The sequence below is a fragment of the Triticum aestivum genome, chromosome 6B (assembly GCF_018294505.1).
Source record: "Triticum aestivum cultivar Chinese Spring chromosome 6B, IWGSC CS RefSeq v2.1, whole genome shotgun sequence".
Taxonomy (NCBI): Eukaryota; Viridiplantae; Streptophyta; class Magnoliopsida; order Poales; family Poaceae; genus Triticum; species Triticum aestivum.
Genome location: NC_057810.1, coordinates 358,121,110 through 358,127,109, shown reverse-complemented (window position 1 = coordinate 358,127,109; position 6,000 = coordinate 358,121,110).

The window sequence follows — 6,000 nt, the reverse complement described above, 5'->3', positions numbered from 1 at the left end:
TACAATTCTTATATGCAGAGTAAAAAGGACCGGAGGGAGTATTGAACATGCCTTTCCATTTGATTTAACGATGGCACTGTTTGCATACTCTAACTTAGCTAGAGGTTAGAGTTAGTTTCTAGCTCATGACAGTTAAAAGGGAGAGAGAGAGAGAGAGATTGGTGGGATAGTTTATTGTATTGCTTGAGCCTCGTGGGCATATATATAGGAGTACATGGTCACCTTGGTGTACAAGTCAAGGTAGAATAAATCCTACGCTATCCTACGTTTCCTAAATAACAATGACTAACCCTAAACTAACTCTAGCCAAAGAGGTGTTTGGATGACATTGTTAGATTGACACTAAATGCACTACGAGAACTAGCCCCAATGAGCACCTCTTGGGTGGGATAATTGTTTTGGGTGGGTTTGACGCAACTAGCTCAAACTAGCCCTCATGTTTGGATACTTTAGGGCTATTTGAGCAAACTAGCTCAAACTAACTCTAACCCATGGATCCAAATAGGGCCAATAACTAGTGTACTTAGACTTGCACAATACAAGTTTGAATGACTATGTTTGCTTGTTTTTAAATATTAGGCCTATTGCAGTTAATAACACACCTTCCCACTTCTTGTTTATAAATATTAGGTTGTAGCAATTTGTTCTTGCACATGTAGGTCCTGTTATCAGAGGTTTTGAACCATTGTTTGATGCTTTTTGCATATGTGGAAATGAGTTGTCCATTAATATCAGTCAAGTCAATAAACTTAAAAAGATTGTTATGATAAAGAAATTAGCGACAAAAAACAACAAGATCTTTGTCTGCACAATGAAGAAGACATCAGTTCACTACGGGATGGTACTAATTGTTATACCTTGTCTTTTAATTCCTTTGCGCCATTTAAAATCTAGAGAAGATATTTATGCATATCCTTGTTTTCAGGCCTTTCCAAAGCAGTTCACTGATGATTACCTCTCAAACCACCTGTATGGTCAGGCAGTGAGGAAGGTTTTCATACAAAACCCATGGTTCAATATTGAAGTGTTCCTAAAGAGGACAAATGATGGACGGACAATCATCCACATGCACTGGCCCAAAGTTGCAAAGACCTTCAACATCAATGAAGGCTCAATATTCGCCTTCTGTGTCAGCAGTTTTCCATATGTGATTCATCTGTCTATGTTCCGTCTATGATGCTAATTTCGAAAGGTTGTAGAATTTGCATGTGAAACTTGGTGCTGGTGCAGTTGTGTAATGGGGTAGCTGAGTGCTGAAACTATATGATGTTGTGCTTTGATGTAGTTCAATTATGAAATCCTACTTCCTTAATATGGAAATGAAATATATTGTGTGCTTAATATGAAGTGTCAGTTAGATTAATAAATGGATTATTAATAATAGGGCAATTAGCTTGATAATGGCCAATTAGCCTGTTAATTGGGTTTTCTATTGCAAACGGTCATTGAGAAAACACCGTGGGCGATGACCTCAAGCAACGCACACAGTTTCTAGGAATAAACCGTGTTGGATCAATGAACAATCACACACGACATCCTCTTAAAACTGTTTGCGTTAGGCCACCTTGCGCAAATGTTTACCACATAAAAAGTGTGTGTGATGGACAACATTTGCCACACAGTTTCTTCTATGCACCGTGTGTGATGCATTCAATAATGCAAACGATAAAATTGTTAATATCGTGTGCAATGGAAACGCTATCACAAACGATTTAATGGGGAAAATTGTGTGTGATGTACCTACGAACGGAAACGCTTTCCTTGGAGTGACTGTGTGGGATGTATATACGAACGGAAACGTACTTCTTGGATTAACTGTGTGGGATGTACATACTAACGGAAATGTATTCCTTGGATTGACAGTGTGGAATGTACATACGAATGGAAACGTTTAGCGGGGACTGACTGTGTGGGATGTACTTACGACGGGAAACAATTTGGCTTGTATAATTGTATTTTTTAGCACAACTTTACATATAATCATATTTGATCGCTCGTCGATCGCACACGACCTCATTTTGCCGAGCGTGTGTGCCAGGAGGGCATATCCCTGGCGGTTTCTGGGTCATGTGGGAAGGACACCCCCCCCTATCGCAGTCACTCACTAGGCGACGATTCAGAATGCCGTCGCGGAAAGGGGTTAAAAATCGTTTGTATAACACCTCGCTGTACCAATGAGTAAATAGATGATGGGTTGCTAGAGTGACAGGAACTTAAACCCTAGTTTATGCGCTTTTTCGTAAGGGGCTGATTTGGATCCATATGTTTAATGTTATGGTTAGATTTTATCTTAATTCTTCTTTCATAGTTGTGGATGCTTGAGAGAGGGGTTAATCATAAGTGGGAGGCTTGTTCAAGTAAGAACAGCACCCAAGCACCGGTCCACCCACATATCAAATTATCAAAGTAGCAAACGCGAATCAAACAAACATGATGAAAGTGACTAGATGAAATTCCCTTGTGTTTTCAAGAACGTTTTACTTATTATAAGAGATTGTTCCAGTCTATCCTTCGCAACAAAATGGATTGGGTTACCTTGCTGCACTTATTGTTACTCTTGTTTCTTTTCACTTGTTACAAATTATCTTGCTACCAAACTATTTGTTACCGATAATTTCAGTGCTTGCAGAAAATACCTTGTTGAAAACTGCTTGCCATTTCCTTCTACTCCTTGTTGGGTTCGACACTCTTACTTATTGAAAGGACTAAGATTGATCCCCTATACTTGTGGGTCATCAACAGTACTCGGCTGTGTAGGAGGCCGCGATGAAGGTTATTGCGGGTACGAAGACCCAACACCCGGGCTTGTCCTTAGCCCCCATTATGCATGGGTTGCCCGAGCACCCTACGGCTGAGGCCTCCTAAAGGGAGGTCGGGCTAGAGGTGGAGTATGGTGCTGAGGCCTGCAAACTAGAGAAGATTATCAAGCGGTGTCCTGTAGAAGATAATAACGCGTAGGCCGCTTGTGCTGAACACTTGACTATAATCATGTATGCTGATACAACTTTTGGTTGTATTTAATGTGTCCCTTGCCTGTGTTGGAGCGACATCCTTGTTAGCTGACGAGAAATGCGACCCCGTTGAGGCGTGAGCATCAACATTTTTCTAGGATGCTCATACATCTCCGTTGCATCTACTTTACCAAACACTTTTGCTCTTGTTTTGAACTCTAATTTGCATGAATTGAATGAAACTAACCTGGACTGGCACCGTTTTTAGCAGAACTACCATGGTGTTGTTTTTGTGCAGAAATAAAATTTCTTATAATCAGATGAAAGTTTGCAGAGATTTTTTATTGAATAAATAAAAAATATCAGAACGAAGATCCACCGGAGGGGGCCACCTGTTGTCCACAGGACAACAGGGCACACCTAACCCCCAGGGTGCACCCTAATATCTTGTGGAGCCCACGAGGCTTCGTCTGACCTATTTCCAACACCACAAATACCATCTTCTCAATAAATAAAAAGAAGTTTCATCATGTTTTACAATACAAAGCCACCCCGCTGCCTCCTGTTTTTGATCGGGAGAGCTATTCTGGAGTTCGTTTGGGGCTCCGGAGAGGGGGGTTCATCATCATCATCATTATCGACCCTTCTTCATCAACAATTCCATGATGCTCACCACCGGGAGTGAGTTATTCCTTCATAGGCTTGCTGGACAGTGATGGAGTTATTCGTTTGTAGGCTTGTTGGACGATATTATCTCAAAGTATAGAAAACAAGTTTGGGTTGATTCAATATGATTGTTCTTCTGAAGTCATACTCTCAATGTTGTTTTAAGACTATCATTACACTTAACGATATCCTAAGATCCTCAAAACATGATCACAAACAACACTTGAGCCAGTTGATACGTCCATTTTGCATCATGCTTTTATATTGATATTTAGTGCATTATGGGATGTTATTACACATTATGGCACAACACTTATGCCTTTTCTCTCTTATTTCACAAGGTTTACACAAAGAGGGAGAATGCCGACAACTGGAATTCTGGACTGGAAAAGGAATGAATTTGAGAGACCTATTCTGCACAACTCCAAAAGTCCTGAAACTTCACAGAGAATTATTTTGGAATATATAAAAAATATTGGGCGAAGAAAGCACCAGGGGGGACCCACCAGGCAACCACAAGGGTGGGGCGCACCCTACCCCCTGGGCACTCCCCCCTACCTTGCCGCCCACCTGGCAGGCCCTCGGGGCCCATCTTCTGCTATATGAAGGGTTTTTACCTGGAAAAATCAAGAGGAAGCTTTCGGGACGAAGCGCCACCGTCTCGAGGCAGAACTTGGACAGAACCAATATAGGGCTATGGCGGAGCTGTTCTGCCGGAAAACTTCCCTCCTAGAGGGGGAAATCATCGTCATAGTCATCACCAACGATCCTCTCATCGAGAGGGGGTCAATCTCCATCAACATCTTCACCAGCACCATCTCCTCTCAAACCCTAGTACATCTCTTATATCCGATCTTTGTCTCAAAACCTCAGATTGGTTCCTATGGGTTGCTAGTAGTGTTGATTACTCCTTGTAGTTGATGCTAGTTGGTTTATTCTGTGGAAGATCATATGTTCAGATCCTTAATGCTATTTAATTCTCCTATGATTATGAACATGAATATGCTTTGTGAGTAGTTACATTTGTTCCTGAGGACATGGGAGAAGTTTCATTATAAGTAATCATGTCAATTTGGTATTCGTTCGATATTTTGATGAGATATATGTTGTATTTCTTCTAGTGGTGTTATGTGAACATCGACTACATGACAATTCACCATCATTTGGGCCTAGGGGAAGGCATTGGGAAGTAATAAGTAGATGATGGGTTGCTAGAGTGACAGAAGCTTAAACCCTAGTTTATGCGTTGCTTCATAAGGGGTTGATTTGGACCCATATGTTTCATGCTATGGTTAGATTTATCTTAATTCTTCTTTCGTAGTTGCGGATGCTTGCGAGAGGGGATAATCATAAGTGGGGGGGCTTGTCCAAGGAAGGGAAGCACCCAAGCACCGGTCCACCCACATATCAAATTATCAAAATAACGAACACGAATCATATGAGCATGATGAAAACTAACTTGACAAGAATTCCCATGTGTCCTCGGGAGCGCTTTGCTTTATATAAGAGTTCGTCGAGACTTGTCCTTTGATACAAAAAGGGTTGGGCCACCTTGCTGCACCGTAGTTACTTTTGTTACTTGCTACCCGTTACGAATTATCTTATTACAAAACTATCTGTTACAGATAATTTCAGTGCTTGCAGAGAATACCCTGCTGAAAACCGCTTGTCATTTCCTTCTACTCCTCGTTGGGTTCGACACTCTTACTTATCGAAAGGACTAGGATAGATCCCCTATACTTGTGGGTCATCACCAGTCTTAGAGGCAAGACTAGGAACCTATTATTTACCGTTTATCATTCGACACGTGCATATGAGTTTTCCAGTGAATCACATATTCCATGATCATAGCATTTATAGATTGAAATATAAACTCTTAATTATGAACATGGAAATATAATGATACAATATTATTGCCTCTAAGGCATATTTCCAATAGTAGACTATGAGGACATGTTTAGTCTTGTTGTAAACGCTACTACTTCGTCTTGTTTTGTGTGTTGTTGTATCCGGAGGATGGAGTCTGAAACAACTAGATGTTCAGAACGCGTATCTTCATGGTGTTCTGGAAGAGAGAGTGTATATGAAACAACCTCCTGGGTTTGATGACAAAAATGCACCGTTCCTTTTGTTCCCTCCAAATCTGACACCTCGTTATTTATTTATTGTAAGTCAAACTCATCCATATTGTGCTTATATATGTTAATGTTATCATTGTCACAAGCTCATTAGATGACGCAGTGAAAGGCCTGCTAAAATTTGAGGTTAGAGTTTGCCCTTAAAGATTTAGGAGATTTACATTTCTTCATTGGTATTCAAGTAATGAAAAATAGATATGGCCTTCCCCTCTATCAAGAAAAATATGCAACTGATCTTTTAAATA